This window comes from Schistocerca serialis, chromosome 4 (genome assembly GCF_023864345.2).
Source record: "Schistocerca serialis cubense isolate TAMUIC-IGC-003099 chromosome 4, iqSchSeri2.2, whole genome shotgun sequence".
Lineage (NCBI taxonomy): Eukaryota > Metazoa > Arthropoda > Insecta > Orthoptera > Acrididae > Schistocerca > Schistocerca serialis.
This window is the reverse complement of record NC_064641.1, coordinates 83948922-83969680: the sequence shown is the minus strand read 5'-3', so window position 1 is coordinate 83969680 and position 20759 is coordinate 83948922.

Genomic DNA, 20759 nt, shown 5'->3' with positions numbered 1-20759 from the left:
AGACGTCTGTGCGGAGCGTCGCTGCCGCCGGCCGCCGGTGGCCGGTGGCTGCGGGCCGCGTTCCTCGGCGTGTGCTTGATTTATCTGGCGGCCGGCCGGCGGACGTCATTAGCCGCGGAATACCGCGCCGAGGCTCGCGCGGAAAAAGCCGGCCCGGCCCGGCCCCGGCACGCCCTTTGTGCCCGCGCTGCTCGCCGGAATGCTCGCCGCTCCGTTTGATGAGGCCCCGCCGTCGGGCCGCGGACGGCAAAGTGCCGGGGCCGGCCGTATTCGGGACGGTGCGCCTTGCTCCAGCAGCCCCGCTTTACGTGCCTCCCGGCTCTGGTGACGTACGTAACTCCAGTTTCAGTGTACGCAGTGTCGAAGCTTCAACACGTCGCCGATATCAGCAGGTCTTACTACTACAGTTGTAAAACTACTGTAGGTTACCGTAGACTACCGTAAGTAGTTCGGTCAGTTAAGGTCGTAAATGCTGTGGTGTCACCGCCAGACACCACACTTGCTAGGTGGTAGCTTAAATCGGCCGCGGTCCATTTAGTACATGTCGGACCCGCGTGTCGCCACTGTGTGATCGCAGACAAGCGCCACCACAAGGCAGGTCTCGAGATACGGACTAGCACTCGCCCCAGTTGTACGACGACTTTGCTAGCGACTACACTGACGAAGCCTTTCTCTCATTTGCCGAGAGACAGTTAGAATAGCCTTCAGCTAAGTCCATGGCTACGACCTAGCAAGGCGCCACATAGTTTGATAGTCATCGTATGAAATGTCTCATCAAGAACGTTGTATTCACAACAAGGATAAATAAAAGTTAAGTATTCGAGGAGCTGTATACTTTTCTTATTAGAATTCACTACTTATCCTGCTCCAGAATTTACGCCCGTCTGCGTTATATAGCGTGCATTTCGGCCTCCTCTATCTACAAGGTGTTGGCACATTTGCCAACACATCAAATGCATTACTTGTACACTGAGTACGTGGTGAACTGTCTTGGAACTGACTGAGGATATACACTACTGGCCATTAAAATTGTTACACCACGATGATGACGTGCTACAGACGCGAAATTCAACCGACAGGAAGAAGATGCTGTGATATGCAAATGATTAGCTTTTCAGAGCATTCACACAGGTTTGCCACCGGTGGCGACACCTCCTACGTGCAGACATGGGGAAAGTTTCCAACCGATTTGTCATACACAAACAGCAGTTGACCGGCGTTGCCTGGTGAAACGTTGTTGTGATGCCTCGTGTAAGGAGGAGAAACGCGTACCATCACGTTTCCGACTTTGATAAAGGTCGGACTGTAGCCTACCGCGATTGCGGTTTATCGTATCCCCACATTGCTGCTCGCGTTGGTCGAGATCCAATCACTGTTAGCAGAATATGGAATCGGTGGGTTCAGGAAGGTAATACGGAACGCTGTGCTGGATCCCAACGGCCTCGTATCACTAGCAGTCGAGATGACAGGCGTCTTATCCGCATGGCTGTAACGGATCGTGCAGCCACGTCTCGATCCCTGAGTCAACAGATGGGGACGTTTTCAAGACAACAACCGTCTGCACGAACAGTTCGACGACGGTTGCAGCAGCATGGACAATCAGCTCGGAGACCATGGCTGCGGTTACCCTTGACGTTGCATCACAGACAGGAGCGCCTGCGATGGTGTACTCAACGACGAACCAGGGTGCACGGAGGACAAAACGTAATTTTTTGGGATGAATCCAGCTTCTGTTTACAGCATCATCATGGTCGCATCCGTGTTTGGCGACATCGTGATGAACGCACATTGGAAGCGTGTATTCGTCATCGCCATACTGGTGTATCACCCGGCGTGATGGTATGGGGCGCCACAGGTTACACGTCTCTGTCACCTCTTGTTCGCATTGACGGCACTTTGAACAGTGGACGTTACATTTCAGGTGTGTTACGACCCGTGGCCCTGCCCTTCATTCGATCCCTACGAAACCCTACATTTCAGCAGGATAATGCACGACCGCATGTTGCAGGTCCTTACGGACCTTTCTGGATACAGAAAATGTTGGACTGCTGCCCTGGCCAGCACATTCTCCAGATCTGTCACCAACTGAAAACGTCTAGTCAATGGTGGCCGAGCAACTGACTTGTCACAATACGCCAGTCACTACTCTTGATGAAGTGTGATATCGTGTAGAAGCTGCATGGGCAGCTGTACCTGTACACGCCATCCAAGCTCTGTTTGACTCAATGCCCAGGCGTATCAAGGGCGTTATTACGGCCAGATGTGGTTGTTCTGTGTACTGATTTCTCAGGATCTATGCACCGAAATTGCGTGAAAATGTAATCACATGTCAGTTCTAGTATAATATATTTGTCCAATGAATACCCGTTTATCAAATGCATTTCTTCTTGGTGTAGCAATTTTAATGGCCAGTAGTGTATAAAGGGCCAGATAACCCACGGAACATTCTTGTTCTATATAGTTATCTTCCTGTCTGTTATTAAAGGTAAACACTACTTATAGCAAAACTGAAATTGTCAATGTTTAATTCAGGTTTTATTCGAAAATTGTTGATCTGTAACGCAGACTTCAAACGAGATGCTTATAAAAATTTCCACAACGAAACTTTATTTCGATACCTGGCAGAAAATTCACTGGGGTTCAGGTCGCATGTTAAGTATGCTGGCGGCAACATACAGTCAATGCCTTCTCTGCCCTACGGCAATGTAAGTACTATCCATGACAGTGCTGCTAAGGCAGAGCTGCTGAACACAGCCTTCCGAAATTCTCTCGCCAAAGAAGACGAAAAAAATATTTCAGAATTCCAATTTACGAAACTACCCAAACAGCTGTCTTAGGTTGTTTGTATTGCTGCTGTCGTTTTTTTTTTTTTATCATCAGTTTACTGACTGGTTTGATGCGGCCTGCCACGAATTCCTTTCCTGTGCTAACCTCTTCATCTCAGAGTAGCACTTGCAACCTACGTCCTCAATTATTTGCTTGACGTATTCCAATCTCTGTCTTCCTCTGCAGTTTTTGCCCTCTACAGCTCCCTCTAGTACCATGGAAGTCATTCCCTCATGTCTTAGTAGATGTCCTATCATCCTGTCCCTTCTCCTTATCAGTGTTTTCCACACATTCCTTTCCTCTCCGATTCTGCGCAGAACCTCCTCATTGCTTACCTTATCAGTCCACCTAATTTTCAACATTCGTCTATAGCACCACATCTCAAATGCTTCGATTCTCTTCTGTTCCGGTTTTCCCACAGTCCATGTTTCACTACCATACAATGCTGTACTCCAGACGTACATCCTCAGAAATTTCTTCCTCAAATTAAGTCCGGTATTTGATATTAGTAGACTTCTCTTGGCCAGAAATGCCTTTTTTGCCATAGCGAGTCTGCTTTTGATGTCCTCCTTGCTCCGTCCGTCATTGGTTATTTTACTGCCTAGGTAGCAGAATTCCTTAACTTCATTGACTTCGTGACCATCAATCCTGATGTTAAGTTTCTCGCTGTTCTCATTTCTACTACTTCTCATTACCTTCGTGTTTCTCCGTTTATCGTGTAGTAAATTGATCGGAAGATTACAATCAACTGCTTCCGAAAATTGGCAATTTACTCTAAATAATGAAAAGTGTGAGGTCATCCACATGAATGCTAAAAGAAATCCGTTAAACTTTGGTTACATGATAAAACAATCAAATGTAAAGGCCATAAATTCAACTAAATACCTAGGAAGCGCAATTACGAACAACTTAAATATAAAGAACACACAGAATAAGTTGTGGGGAAGGCGAAACAAAGACTGCGTTTCATTAGCAGAACACTTACAATATGCAACAGATCTACTAAAGAAATTGCCGATGTTACGCTTGTCCGTTCTCTTTTGGAGTACAGCTGTACGCAGTGGGATCCTTACCAGATAGGATTAACGGACTACATCGAAAAATTACAAGAAAGAGCAGCATGTTTTGTATTATCGAGAAATAGTTGAAAGATTGTCACGGACATGATGCAGTTTTTATTCTGTGAAGATTTAAAATACGCAATGGATTAACACAGGATGATGAGCGGTTCTAATTAAGGGCAAAAGAAACAGCCAAACAAACAGACAAAGAAAGAGAAGTCATCGGCTCCCATTTGCTCTCTTGCACATTAATTACGTTTCTTCCCTACCAATTCTATCAATACTGCCGGTGAACCTATCTTTTAGTACGTCATTTATGCAGTGTACCAAAAATACCGGACCGTAGTTTTGGTAGAGCACAACTCTATGTACGGCACAAAATACGAGAGTAAGCCAATAAGTGTCTGCGATTTTACTCTAATTGTCTTTAGACAAGGCCGCGCTGGGCAGCCGCGCGGTCTAGGCGCCTTGCCACGGTTCGCGCTTCTCGCCCCGTCGGAGGTTCGAGTCCTCCCTCGGGCATGGATGTGCGTGTGGTCCTTAGCGTGAGTTAGTTTAAGTTAGGTTAAGTAGCGTGTGTAAGCCTAGGGACCGATGACCTCAGCAGTCTGGTCCCATAGGAACTTACCACAAAAATTTTCTGTACACAGGCTGTACGGCTTTGAGTGCTCAGCAGCCTCTAGACGGCACCCTTGTCTTCGCCCGTGGTAGGCTGCAGTGTTCAGTCGGCTTTGCGCGGTTGAGGCGTAAAGATAGCTGAACCACTCTTTTTTTGCACCACAGAGGAACAGCGTTTATTAATCCGTTTTTTGTGGTCTGAAAGACAGACAGTTCATCGAAGATCTTCAGCACAAGGCGGGGACAATGTTTTGTCACAGCGAAGTATTTGCTATTGAAAAGAACAGTTCAAATGTTGTCGAACGACTGTTAAGAATGAGGAAAGAGCGGGGGAAGGGTGGGAGGAGGAGGCACTACAGACACGACTGATGTCTATATTGAACAAGTCCGTGCTTTGATTCTGAGTAACAGAGGAGCGAGTGTTGATGATGTGGGAAACCATATGCAGGTTAGACAAAGTTCTGCATATGAAACCACGCATACGAGCTCAACATTCACGAAGTCTGTGCGGGGTGGGTTCCAAAACAACTTAATGAGGAGCACCTGTGTAACCGTGTGACAATCTGTCAACACCTACTGGACTGTAATGCTAACGAAGATGAAACGTTTCTGAAACGAGTCGTCGCTGGAGATGAAATGAAGATTCATCACTTTGAACCAGAGAGCAGCACTTGTCAACGGATAAAGGAAATGGTGCATATGTGGTCTGTTGCACAACTAAAAACCTTTTTTTGCTTAGGGTATCGGAAAGCTTGTGCAACGGTAAACACAGTGTACTGCAAAGCAGAGTAACTATGTTGAAGTATGATATACGAGGGCAGTTCAATAAGTAATGCAACACATTTTTTTTTCTGAAACAGGGGTTGTTTTATGCAGCATTGAAATACATCAGGTTATTCCCCAATCTTTTAGCTACACAACACTATTTTTCAACGTAATCTCCATTCAATGCTACGGCCTTACGCCACCTTGAAATGAGGGCCTGTATGCCTGCACGGTACCATTCCACTGGTCGATGTCGGAGCCAACGTCGTACTGCATCAATAACTTCTTCATCATCCGCATAGTGCCTCCCACGGATTGCGTCCTTCATTGGGCCAAACATATGGAAATCCGACGGTGTGAGATCGGGGCTGTAGGGTGCATGAGGAACAACAGTCCACTGAAGTTTTGTGAGCTCCTCTCGGGTGCGAAGACTTGTGTGAGGTCTTGCGTTGTCATGAAGAAGGAGAAGTTCGTTCAGATTTTTGTGCCTACGAACACGCTGAAGTCGTTTCTTCAATTTCTGAAGAGTAGCACAATACACTTCAGAGTTGATCGTTTGACCATGGGGAAGGACATCGAACAGAATAACCCCTTCAGCGTCCCAGAAGACTGTAACCATGACTTTACCGGCTGAGGGTATGGCTTTAAACTTTTTCTTGGTAGGGGAGTGGGTGTGGCGCCACTCCATTGATTGCCGTTTTGTTTCAGGTTCGAAGTGATGAACCCATGTTTCATCGCCTGTAACAATCTTTGACAAGAAATTGTCACGCTCAGCCACATGACGAGCAAGCAATTCCGCACAGATGGTTCTCCTTTGCTCTTTATGGTGTTCGGTTAGACAACGAGGGACCCAGCGGGAACAAACCTTTGAATATCCCAACTGGAGAACAATTGTGACAGCATTACCAAGAGAGATGTCAAGTTGAGCACTGAGTTGTTTGATGGTGATCCGTCGATCATCTCGAACGAGTGTGTTCGCACGCTCCGCCATTGCAGGAGTCACAGCTGTGCACGGCCGGCCCGCACGCGGGAGATCAGACAGTCTTGCTTGACCTTGCGGCGATGATGACACACGCTTTGCCTAACGACTCACCGTGCTTTTGTCCACTGCCAGATCACCGTAGACATTCTGCAAGCGCCTATGAATATCTGAGATGTCCTGGTTTTCCGCCAAAAGAAACTCGATCATTGCCCGCTGTTTGCAACGCACATCCGTTACAGACGCCATTTTAACAGCTCCGTACAGCGCTGCCACCTATCGGAAGTCAATGAAACTATACGAGACGAAGCGGGAATGTTTGAAAATATTCCACAAGAAATTCCCGGTTTTTTCAACCAAAATTGGCCGAGAAAAAAAATGTGTTGCATTACTTATTGAACTGCCCTCGTAAATACCGATATGTACTTTCGTTATAATAAGTTATAAAGATTGAGTGCAGATAGTTATTGACTTCCCCCAGTAACTTCTCCTCTTACTGCGAATAGTGGTGTTCGATGACCACTGATATTACAAAATATCGGTATGGGGAGTTTAATCACCATGTTTCAAGTCGTTACTGAAGTCAGTGATACTTCGCAACATATATGTCAGAAATGAAATCAGGCTACCTTTTACCATTGACAATAATTAAACCGTCATGTAAATAAACTTTTTGTATAATAATTTATTACGTCCAAAATTGCTTAAAATTACATTGTTCAGATTACCAGTTTCAGCCATTTTCAGATATGATTTATTACATAAAAGCTTCAACATGATAAATAACAAAGGCAGTTACGCAAATGACAATCATATGCCGTAACTGCTAGTGTGAAAACTGTGCAATTTTAAGCGATATTGAACATAAGAAATTAGTATAGAAACGTTTAAAAGGTCGCATACTTCTGCTTGGCATTATGTCAGATTTGAAGAAACTCTCGCAACTTGTGAAGAATAGTCATGTCTTGTGGGCGGCGGGGGATGAGGGGTGGTGATGGTCTGCTGTACCTCGGAGGGAGCGTGGGAGGGAAATTTGTCTTTATCTAACAAGTCATGAAACTACGTCCTGGCGCCAATTCTATACATGGAATACACTGGTGTGCAATTCAGATGTACGGCGGTTGATCTAAAAAACAATGAATTATTCAGTAATTTGCCGCTGGCGACCGAGTGTCCCTGACATCAAAACCCGCAGCAAATATATCCTGTTTAACTTACGAAAGTTTGTCATTATGATCAGAAATAGCCCTGCATTTTCTGGGTGTAAAATTCGTGCATTGGATGCTAGCTGATTCAGATCCATGATAGCAATTCACTGTCAGTTCAGAAAAAAAAACGATTTTTTAGAAAATTTATACTTCGCCCACTTACTGTTAATTGAACATGTTAACATATTAGCAGTGTTGAAGTTACTCAGCTCTAGATTCACGAACACACTCTTTTAAGATGCCTTACCATAATCGAAGGGAACGAAAACCATCAAAGATTTTCTTGAAGCTATCGAAACTATTGTCAGCGAAGATGGGAAACACGTTGATACAGGAAGGGAAAACACAAATCAAATATGATTTATAGAGTGAACATTATAAAACAGTACCACAAAGAAATAATTTTCAAACTAGAACAGAAGCTGTACTACCAATGCAATACAAGTACTGTCTAAAAGATGGCCTTCTAGATGTTGAATGAGATCCATTAGAAGAATAGTATCGCATCTCTGGTTCTACCGACCCAAAGTTACAGATGATGACACTCCACTGTTTGATCTGTAGGACCACGTATTCAGCTTCTGAAAGACTTTTTTCTGAAGCAGATGTTTCTGCAATAGATTGCAGAGAAAATTTCTCTAAAAACTTTTATTTCCACAGTCTATAGAGAAAAGTTTTGGTGTATGTAATGTTAATTATTCCTGTATTTATTGATTAATAAACATGACGTTAGTTCTATTTGTGTGTCACGTTTTATGTAATTCTATAAATCCATCATTTTACTTCAGTAGCTTGCCGGCCGGGTTGGCCGAGCGGTTCTAGGCGCTCCAATCTGGAACCGCGCGACCGCTACGGTCCAGGTTCGAATCCTGCCTCGGGCATGGATGTGTGTGATGTCAGTTAGGGTCAAGTTGTTTTAAGTTCCAGGGGACTGATGAACTCAGCAGTTAAGTCCCACAGAGCTCAGAGCCATTTGAACCATTCAGTAGTTTTAGGGTCGGTTATTACGGGTCATCATGTTTAGACGTCGATGATGAAGGTGAAATCGCCATAGATATTTGGTAAAATAACACTCGCTAGCTGCGTATTATAAACCATGTTCCATGATAAACACGCACCGATACAATGAACAGTGTTTATAATTTAACTGTAACCGACGTGATGTAAACCAGCTTTATTGGAATACTAGCATTCTCCCAGCAGCTTCACCTGCATACATGTTCGACACATATAATGCGCACATCTCTTCCTCTCCCCCCCCCCCCCCCCCGCTTTTTCCTCCTCTTCTTCTCCCATCTCTCTGTGTAGGAGATGTGGAATATTTGTTTAATAATGTGAACTGTCTCTCCAGTGGCAAATCAATAAAATGGTGCTAAACTGACGGCTTTCGATTTGGTTTTGTAGTCGATAGCGCTTCGTAGTTGACAATTGTCCTAAGTGTTTCAAACCGTGGGAACTTTTCTTACTCTATGTTAACTATTGGGGTACCTTGTCGCCACGGCATATGCATTCAAGGCCTATTTAATACGTGCACATCATTTATGTCCCTAACCTCTTTCTGTCCATGTCCTCCTCTGCCTCCCTGTGTATCTCCTACCCCCCCCCCCCTCCATTCTCTCTCTGTCCAACTCATCCACCCACATCTATCTGACCCTCTCGTCCTCTCCAGTCTCTCTGTCTTTCCATCTCTTCCTCAATCTCTCTATGTTTATCTACCTACTCCCACCTCTCTGTCTACCCATCTTCTCCTTCCCCCTTTCTCTGTCCATATCATCCCTCTAACTATCCATCTTCCCCCCCCCCTCCCCCACTAACCTATGATCATCCACACTTATAGGCCCTGCAACACATACTGATACTATCCACACAACACAACTGTGATGAAGAGCAGCCTACATGTTAGGGGCTGAAAATCATTTTCACCCATATTTCCATTTCTGTGGTAGCTACAAAGTTCTGGCACCCACAGTGCTGAGTTCCAGATAGCAAGTTAATATGTGTACTAAATTTGGTTGACAATGTTCCAGTAATGTGGGAGATGTGGGACATAAACACCAGTACATGTACATATGTCCATGAATATATACAGGATGGTCCGTTGATCGTGACTGGGCCAAATACCTCACAAAATAAGCGTCAAACGAAAAAACTACAAAGAACGAAACTTGTCTAGCTTGAAGGCGGAAACCAGATGGCGCTATGGTTGGCCCACTTTCTCTATCTCTTCATCTTCAGCTTGAGACATCAGCATGTATACGTGATCGTTGTCGGTGATGGTTTGCTGTCGATCCTGATAAGAACAACAGTATCACTGAACTGTTCACTGTAACGCACTCTCTGCACTACCTCCCTATTCATAACGACACCTACTCCTGTTATACCGGTTTCTGCCGCTGTTGAAATTACTCTATACTCATCTGACCAGAAATCCTTGTCTTCTTTCCTCTTCACTTCACTGACCTCTACAATATGTAGATTGAGCTTTTGCATTTCCCTTTTCAGATTTTCTAGCTTCCCTACCACGTTCACACTGCGGACATTCCACGCCCCGATTCATACAAGGCTATCTTTTCGTTGGTTACTCAATCTTTGTCTCGTGGTCACCTCCACCCTTGGCAATCCCTTCCAGATGTCCGAATGGGGGACTAGTCCGGAATCTTTTGGCTATGCAGAGGGCATCATGACATTTTCTTTTTTTTCAATTACAAGCCACTTTACCTGTGGATACACATTACATGTCTTTAATACAGTTGTTTCCATTGCCTTCTGTATCTTCATGTCGTTGATCATTGTTGGATTTTCGGGCCTTTAGGGGCAGTATCCCACCCCAAGGGCAAAAGAGTGCCCTGAACCTCTGTCCCCTCCTCCGCTGTATTTGGACGGCCGCTGTGGCCGAGTGGTTCTAGGCGCTTCAGCCTGGAATCGCGCGACCGCTACGGTCGCAGGTTCCAATCCTGCCTCGGGCATGGATGTGTGTGATGTCTTTAGGTTAGTTAGGTTTAAGTGGCTTTAAGTTCTAGGGGACTGATGACCTCAGAAGTTGAGTCACATAGTGCTCAGAGCCAATTGAACCATTTTTACGCTCTCTCTGACAAGGCCGTTGCCAGAATAAAGGTGACTACTTATGTCGGCAGTCTTTGCGGCTATTGCAGATGATTTTAATATAAAATTTACGCAGCGCCAGTTTCGAACGCGGGATCAAGGACGTTTTGATTATAGTCAAAGACGCTAGCCCGAGACCACGGGACCGCCGTATGAAGGTACCTCGCCATAAATCCCACAGAGCTGTTTGTGTGTCACATTTGATTGAAACTGATCCAGGGCTTGGGCGCAGATCCCAGACATACATACGTACTTACGTATGTGCCCGTTTATATACATACATGTTTAGTGATAATTTTCTCCACTATCAGATATGTTTCACTATAATCAAGCACTTCAAACATTCGGTACTAATATAGAAATTCATAAAAGGCACATCTAGACCAACCTCATGAAAGAAATGCTGTAACTATGATAGTGATCACTCCATGAGATGGGGCCGTTTAGTCTGATGGCCCTCTTCACACTTCCCAAGATTAGCCTTCTTCCTTGGTTCCAGTAGATACTCGTCCATAATAACACTAGCACTCATCGCAGTACCTTCAACACATAGTTACACATCTGACGCTTCATCTTCACGTCGTAGAGTACGAATGGTAACCAGAATTTAACACGGTCTCATTAGTATGCCGTCAGCTTTCCGACAATTATTCCTTTCAATCCACACTCACTTTATATACATTTTATATGGCCAGTTGCTAGACACTACTGCTTCGCGAGCACGTGCATATGAAGGCTGCAACATGAAGGTGCAATACTATGTATTACACAGTAAGACTACACATACCGTAGTGTTGAGAATGCAGGCTGTGACGCACGTTAGACCCAGAACAATGTGTTTCGAATAGTTGTGACGTAAAAATGTTTCCCAAGATGTGACACATAGTTCCCTACATGCATATCTATATCAATACTCCGCAAACCACCAGACGGTATCTGGCGGAGGGCACTTCTCGTACCACTAAGTGATCCTCCATTCCCTGTTCCACTCGCAAATGGCGCGTGGGAAAAATGATTGTCGGTAAGGCTCTGTATTAGCTCTAATTTCCGCCACGCAATACGCCAGATTTCGTGGGTTAGTTACCCATCTCCGTTTCGCCATAGGTATCTTAAAGTAAGAGCAAGAGACATTCCTGATTCGTGCTTTCACTAAGCTAGGTTGCCGTTTCGATGTTATCTGAGAGAGGCAAGGTGCGTGCAATCAGCGCGTTTCACCTTCTCCCTTCGTCACCAATGTCATAAACACAACTCTAGACCTACACACAGTGTTATCAGTCACCCAAGTTAAACATATATTTAGAACACACATCGCGCTGGGAAAGAAACATGCCAATTTGTGCGAAGAACAATGGAACTCCCCGGAATTTTGCAGAGAAATTCATCATCGGTATCTTTCTGTAACTGAATCATTGACTACATAGATCGAAGAAGGGTTAAAATATAGCTGCTTGACGATAACCTGCCAACTCCTCCCTCAAAACTACAAATGTGGATACCTAGATTACCGCGATCGATTCCAAGAATCACCATCGGTATTTTCTCACTCCACTAGATATTGCAGAGAGTTGAAACTTTAGCCCATGACCTCTACGTACGAACAAGAGACTAGTAATTGCTGGCTGTCTCATTTACTCATTCTGGCGACATTCAGATAATTACATTTTTCCACCATACAGATTTGTATCAGTTGGTACTGGGTCACCTACCTGAACAGGGAAATAACGGAGTACCGGCTTTCATTGCTTCCGATGTACGGCCTAGCGGTGCAAGTTACCACTCGGATTGGTTGTTAAAAGACTCAGCTCTCAGTCACTTCTGCTTCCTACATTCTGAGTGAAGTGTACAGAGCTACCAGTCCCTGGCGGCACATTACTGGATTTTATATCGGTTTCTGTATTTTTGCAGCTCTAAGTATTCATTTACTGAAATAATTAACTCTCATTATTAGCTATTTACTCAGTGAAGTTTATATCCCAACATTAATTTTATTTTATAGCAGTCACAGGATGTTATTCTGTATCAATATTAAGGTTAGGTTCAAGGTCTGTTTTTCCAGCTCGCTTCTTGTCTGAAAGATCAGTTCGTCATTAAAACTTCAGGGAACATTGTCACGTGTAACAACCAACCCTAGCAGATTTTACTTAGTGTTTTTTATCGTTTTAGATAAAGACGGTGAGAAATCATAAAAAAGGCAAAAGCGGAGAAGGCGCTTCAGACATTACGCCTGCAGATATGGGGAGTGAAAAAAGATGGATTGTTAATTCGTAAAGCTTCATTTATCGAAATTTTGCAAGATATGGTAAGTAAATTATCTAAGATGAAATTGACGATGAAAAGATTATTCAGGCTTTCATCACCGCTAGTTATTTTTCAAATAGAGAAGTTCTTTTCTGATGACTACCAGAAAGAATTAAAGCAATATGTTCTTCAATTTTCCGAAGTCGCAACAGAAAGGGACAGGTGCAATGCACTGAGCAGTTACTGAAAATGACGCAAATATCTCGAAGCGCGGTCAGCGGTGTGGGTGAGATGAGGAAGGTTAATTCGTTAGTAGGGGCGCCTTCCAGCACGACACTGTCACCTCCCATATACGTCGTATGCTGCTCGGCCGTGCGCAAGCCCTCCATGATTCTTGGCCGGCAAACTAGTTTAAATATTCTAAGGACCAGAAATGTCTGAAAGTCACCTCTTGTATGAAGACCTTTAGCAAAGACAGCGATAGGCAGAATCCGTATAGAAATAACTTCCGCAGAAGAGATATAGGAGTTTTACGTTCACCGGCTAAAAGAAAGCTTGAAGAACCAGCTGAAAAACAAGAACATAAATCACTGAAGTACCTGTTCAGAAAAGCAAAGTAGCGAAAATGCGCAGGTAAGGAAGTAAGAGAAGGAGCATCGTAAAATATTAATTAGAAAATGGTTCAATTGGCTCTGAGCACTATGCGACTCAACTTCTGAGGTCATCAGTCCCCTATAACTTAAAGCCACTTAAACCTAACTAACCTAAGGACATCACACACATCCACGCCCGAGGCAGGATTCGAATCTGCGACCGTAGCGGTCGCGCGGTTCCAGACTGTAGCGCCTAGAACCGCTCGGCCACCCCGGCCGGCATCAATTAGAGAAGACGAGAAAGATGATGTCTGTTTTTGTTCAGTTTTCCCTCAACCATTTTGTAACAGTAAAGCTAAGGGAAGGTGGATCCAGTGTGTACAACGTACGAAGCGGGCCCATGAATTATGTGCCCCTGGCCAAATAACTTCTATGCGTATCAGAAGTGTGAAAGTGTGCTCAAAGTGACCAAAGTAACATACGAGGTGTGGCTAGAAAAAAACCGGACTAGTACTGGTGAAACAATAAAACGAATGCAATAAGGCTGAAAGTCGCGTGGCCTGTCATGTGACTCTCGCTCCGCCTACTGCTCGAGTTTCATCTGCCTCCTGCACTCAGTCTGCCCGTGGCGTCTGTTTTAAGTAGTTGACGTTTTGTCTGTGCGTCGGAAAATGTTGAGTGTACAGAAAGAACAGCGTGTTAACATCAAATTTTGTTTCAAACTAGGAAAATCTGCAAGTGAAACGTTTGTAATGTTACAACAAGTGTACGGCGATGATTGTTTATCGCGAACACAAGTGTTTGAGTGGTTTAAACGATTTAAAGATGGCCGCGAAGACACCAGTGATGACACTCGCACTGGCAGACTATTGTCAGCAAAAACTGATGCAAACATTGAAAAAATCGGTAAACTTGTTCGACAAGATCGCCGTTTAACAATCAGAGCAGTGTCTGAGTTAACAGGAGTTGACAAGGAAAGTGTTAGGCAGATTCTTCATGAAAGTTTCAACAGGAACAAAGTGTGTTCAAAAATGGTTCCAAAGTGTCTCACAATTGAACAGAAGGAACGCCGAAGAATGATTTGTTCTGACATCCTGGAAAACATTGAAAGTGATCCCACCTTCTTACAAAATGTTGTTACTTGCGATGAATCGTGGTTTTTTACTTACGATCCCGAAACTAAACGCCAATCGATGCATTGGAAAACTCCTGGTTCTCCACGACAAAAAAAGCACGAATGTCAAAATCGAAATTCAAGGCAATGATGATTGTCTTTTTTGACATCAAAGGGATTGCGCACATTGATTGGGTACCAGAGGGACAAACAGTGAATCAGCATTACTACATTAGCGTCCTGGCTACCCTACGTGAGCGAGTACGGAGAAAACGGAACGATTTGTGGAGAAAAAAGTCATGGATCCTTCACCAAGACAATGCCCCAGCTCACAGTGCGTTGTCAGTGAAGACGTTTTTGGCAAAACACAACATTCCCATCTTAGATCATCCACCCTACTCACCTGATTTGGCCCCCTGTGACTTTTTTCTTTTCCCTAAAGTCAAGTCAGCTTTGAAAGGAACTAGATTTGAGACTGTTGAAGCAGTAAAAGAAAAAGCGACGGAAGTAATGTATGGACTTACCGAAAATGATCTGCAGCATTGCTATGAACAGTGGAAAATTCGTATGGAGCGGTGTAGAGACCGAGGAGGAGAGTACATTGAAGGAGATAACATGAAATTGTAAATAATTGTAAATAAATGTTTTTTCCAGCATCAGTCCGGTTTTTTTCTAGCCGCACCTCGTAGTACATCTTCTTAAATATCTACTTAAATTACTACTTAAAAATTCTGATATATATATATATATATATATATATATATATATATATATATATATATATATATATATATATATATATGCTGTTACAAAAAGGTACGGCCAAACTTTCAGGAAACATTCCTCACACACAAAGAAAGAAAATTTGTTATGCGGACATGTGTCCGGAAACGCTTACTTTCCATGTTAGAGCTCATTTTATTACTTCTCCTCAAATCACATTAATCATGGAATGGAAACACAGAGCAACAGAACGTACCAGCGTGACTTCAAGCACTTTGTTACAGGAAATGCTCAAAATGTCCTCCGTTAGCGAGTATACATGCATCCACCCTCCGTCGCATGGAATCCCTGATGCGCTGATGCAGCCCTGGAGAATGGCGTATTGTATCACAGCCGTCCACAATACGAGCACGAAGAATCTCTACATTTGGTGCCGGGGTTGCGTAGACAAGAGCTTTCAAATGCCCCCATAAATGAAAGTCAAGAGGGTTGAGGTCAGGAGAGCGTAGAGGCCATGGAATTGGTCCGCCTCTACCAATCCATCGGTCACCGAATCTGTTGTTGAGAAGCGTACGAAAACTTCGACTGAAATGTGCAGGAACTCCATCGTGCATGAACCACATGTTGTGTCCTACTTGTAAAGGCACATGTTCTAGCAGCACAGGTAGAGTACCCCGTATGAAATGAATGATAACGTGCTCCATTGAGCGTAGGTGGAAGAACATGGGGCCCAATCGAGACATTACCAGTAATGCCTGCCCAAACGTTCACAGAAAATCTGTGTTGATGATGTGATTGCACAATTGCGTGCGGATTCTCGTCAGCGCACACATGTTGATTGTGAAAATTTACAATTTGATCATCAGAATCGAGGAAGTACAGTACATACTGACGAAACTAAAATGAGCTCTAACATGGGAATAAAACATTTCCGGACACATGTCCACATAACATCTTTTCTATACTTGTGTGTGAGGAATGTTTCCTGAAAGTTTGGCCGTACCTTTTTGTAACACCCTGTATATATATATATATATAGTAGATATTTAAGAGGATGTACTATATTACTTTTGTCATATATATATATATATATATATATATATATATATATATATATATATATATATATAAATGCCTCATCAATAACATTGTTTGATTTCTGTATTCTTAGTGCGACTTCTTATGCTGAATAATTTCCTCTTTCTGGCAAAATGACCCGTGGGAAGAGATCCTGCCAATATCTGTGATAACCATCTCAGCGTCAGGGCAGACGGTCAGAAAAATTTATGCCAAGGAAAGCCGAATGCTGCTATGTCCTCAAATGTGCGGGAAAATATCACCAAGAAGGTATGTTACGAGCTACACTTATGACTGAGGGAAACTGTAAAATATGACTTTTAAAACGCAGAAATTATGACTGCCACAGTCTCCGCACCTGACTACGATTTTGCGAGTGTTGCCCAGCCTACGTTGCACTATCACAGACACAACGAACTGTTACAAATCGGTTACTTCGACAGTTCCGAGCCACACGCTCTGTAGCGTGCATTCCACGGACCCCAAACCACCGCCATTTTTTACTTCAATGACGTCATTTGAGGACAGGGTAGAGGCCTCTTCTGTTTTCTAGTGAAAACTGGTTCTGACTCGCTGCCAGTGATGACCGTGCTTCGTTTAGGAGGAAGCCTGTTGAGGGCCTGCGACCAGCCTCTATCCGTGCTAGACACACTGAACCCACACCTGGAGTCACGCGATTTCATATAACATCAGGGGCACTCTCGTAGTTATCCCCCGCACCCTGCCTGCAAATTTATGCATCAGCCTGGAGATTCGACCTGTTGCAGTGTTATTCATGAACAGCATTCCATGGGGTGTTTTCCAGCCGAATGACACTCGCCCACATACCGCTGTTGTAACCCAACATGCTCTACAGAGTGTCGACATGTTGCTGCTCGATCACCAAGTCTGTCTCTAATCGAGCAGATATGGGACATCATCGGATGACAACTCCAGCGCCAGACAAAAAAATGGCTCTGAGCACTATGGGACTTAACATCTGAGGTCATCAGTCCCTTAGAACTTAGAACTACTGAAACCTAACTAACCTAAGGACATCACACAACACCCAGCCGTCACGAGGCAGAGAAAATCCCTGACCCCGCCGGGAATCGAACCCGGGAACCCGGGCGTGGGAAGCGAGAACGCTACCGCACGACCACGAGATGCGGGCAGCGCCAGACACAAACAGCGTTAACCGTCCCTGTATTGATCGATGAAGTGCAACAGGCATGGGACACCTCATCACAAACTGACATTCGACACATGTACCACGCAATGCATCCAAGTTTGCATGCCTGCATACAACATTCTGGAGTTTACTTTATTTATTAGTGTACCAGTATTTCCCACTTGCAATGCCTTATCTGGCGCTTGCATTAACCTGTCATCTTGAAACTTTGATCACTTGAATATGTTACCTAGACAAATGTATTCCCGAATTTTCGTTACTGCCTATTTATTATTTTTTGGTTCAAAATGGTTCAAATGGCTCTGAGCACTATGGGACTTAACTTCTGAGGTCATCAGTCCCCTAGAACTTAGAACTACTTATACTTAACAAACCTAAGGATATCACACACATCCATGCCCGAAGCAGGATTCGACCCTGCGACCGTAGCGGTGGTTCGGTTCCAGACTGTAGCGCCTAGAACCACTCGGCCACTCCGGCCGGCTATGTTTTGGCGTTGTGATTTATTTCCGCCAGTGTATGTATTCTGATGTAGCAGTTAAAATGTGAACACCATTTATTATTCTTACTGCTCGCTTTCGTGCAAACCCTTTGTAAGTGATGAGCTACCCCATAAAATTATTCAAGAATACGTTATTCAGTGGAAATATGCAAAATATGTTGTGAGGTTGATATATTTGTTTGCAAGAATAGCAATTATATTAAAAGAAAAAGTAACTGAACTTAACTGTTTGAGTTGATCAGTAACATGCTTCTTTCAAATTATTCTGTAATTATCCCCTTGAAGTGTTGGGGGTATATATTGCATACGGTGAGCGTGTGGGAAAGTCTGTGTTGCAACGCCAGGATCACCGAACATAAATGGCATCGCATGTTGCGACAGAGGAACAAATCGGCTGTAGCGCAGCATGGAGTGTATGTGACCACCCACGTAATAAAATTTGTCGACATCCATGTTCTCACTGTGGATAACGTCCAAGCTCTTGCGTCCAGGGAAGCCACCACAAGCATGACTTTAGTTCTAGATAGCGACCGGCCCCATCATCATACGGCTAGCACAGCCGTCTGTTGTAGCGATAACCTCGTAAACTGTCTATTTATTAATGACAACTGTATCAAAATACCTACAGCTATTCCTGACATTGTACTTCACGTACAGACAGAAAAACCGGGGCTTTAATTTAATATGTGTGGACAAACAAGAGGGAAATCTTAAAATAAGCGCTACCTGTTTCTCTCGTAACAGCCAACGGCCGTTTAGGATAACCAGCGGAAAACTACAGCGATAATGACCAGTAGAAACCATCAGCTCCTCGAATAAAGTCCGCCACCAGCAATTCAAGATGAATCTTCGACAACGTTTGCCCCTGGTGCTGAAGAAATGTTAGGAAAACCAGTGACTGAGCGTCACCTGAAGATTCCGAAAGGAGCGCCAACGTACAATACATCGAATTCTTCGCCTTCTGCGCGTGTACCACGGAGATATTGCAGACAAACGTACTGTATGTCCCTTGTGGTAATGATGAAGCCTCGTTTCTTTTCTTTAAACGAACAAAGCGACCACGTCAACCACTGTGCAGGTACACATTTATGATGACACGTACAATTACTGGGGAAAGTCCTCGCTAATTGAGGTGGTACTAGCATTAACTACCCTTTTTAATCAGATTCTTTAAAATGAGGCAACGCAATAGTTTTCACATCCTAATCAAACTGCGAAATTAAATGTGTAAAGCAGTAGCACTTAGCTGTAAGATATAAAATGGAATCAGAGCAAACACTAAAGTCTCTGAAAGTGAAAGGAGCAAAAAGATCGGCTAATGAATTATTATCAACAGGTCATGGAAATCAGCAGGAATGTTTATCTCATTCGGTGAAGCGTAACTGAATTAAGAACAACAGTTCCAGAAAAATTCTGACATATAAAGTTTCTAACTATACCACCACTTGCAAAGTAGGTTAGAAATCAGATTAATAATGTTGCTCACGCAGCATATGTTCGCTTTATCGGGCTACAATGAAGTTATTGACTGTGGATGGTATCGTCAGAATGGAAATAATGAAGTCACTGTAAAAATGTCATTAATTGTGGCACTTGTCTTGAATGGATTCCCACGTAGATTTCGTCGAAGTTGTCATGGTTAGGTTAGTGTTGTTTTAACGTCCCGTCGACAACGAGGTCATTAAGACGGAGCGCAAGCTCGGGTTAGGGGAGGATGGGGAAGGAAATCGGCCGTGCCCTTTCAAAGGAACCATCCCGGCATTTGCCTGAAACGATTTAGGGAAATCACGGAAAACCTAAATCAGGATGGCTGGAGACGGGATTGAACCGTCGTCCTCCCGAATAGTTGTTATGGCTCATCTTATTGATTCTAGGGTGATTCCACTTTGACTGCTAGAAGGTCCAGATCTGTATTTTAGCAATATTTGAAGACCTAACAAATGCGTTTTTCAGGAAATTCTTAATGATCAAACAATCCCAGATCACAACAATGGTATGGTAGAAATAATTTTTGACTTGGTGTTCACGATCCACATTTTTATTAAACTTCTTGTAAATTCACATATACTTCTTCTTAATTGTCACATCAAGAAAACAGTTTTCTATCAATCTTCATATATTTAATTTCCACTTTAACTAACCACAAGACCTGACTGTTCTTTTACAAAGCGAAATAACAACTTAACTTCAGCAAAGTGAAACAAAAACTGCTCTGTGCGCATTCGCGCCAAAACGGTTACAAGTAAGTCAAAGATTATGACAGTCTCACAGAAATGAATACACACAAGAACCATGTCACTGTAATATATCGATACAGCGGAGTACCTATACATTAATAAAACCAAATGTGAATATTGTCAAAAAAATATGTCTGTTACTTCGCAGAGAAGTAGTACGATATTACTGGTATCTAGAACTGGGGTTGGAGTGCCGTAATCGTCACGTAAATAAAGAACCATTACAAGTTGTAGCTGTGGATTTTTCAAGCTTAATGACTGAGCGCGGCCGACCTTAAAAGTCAGTTTGCGATCGTTACACGAATGGGCTTGTCCCATGCCTTATAATAATAATTTATGCCCCTCGGCCCTCGACTTAAGATGACTTGCGAGATCTGTCTGTTGATTTTTGGACTACTTTACTGCTGTCCCGCTCGTTACAGACAAATCCAGTAAATCCGGGCGAGCGCCGGAGAGAACACCTTTCGGTTTACGGCCTAATGAACGAAAATTATTTTCCGCTCCCACGGAGAGGCCTTCGATTGAGTCGTATAAACTGGTTCCAG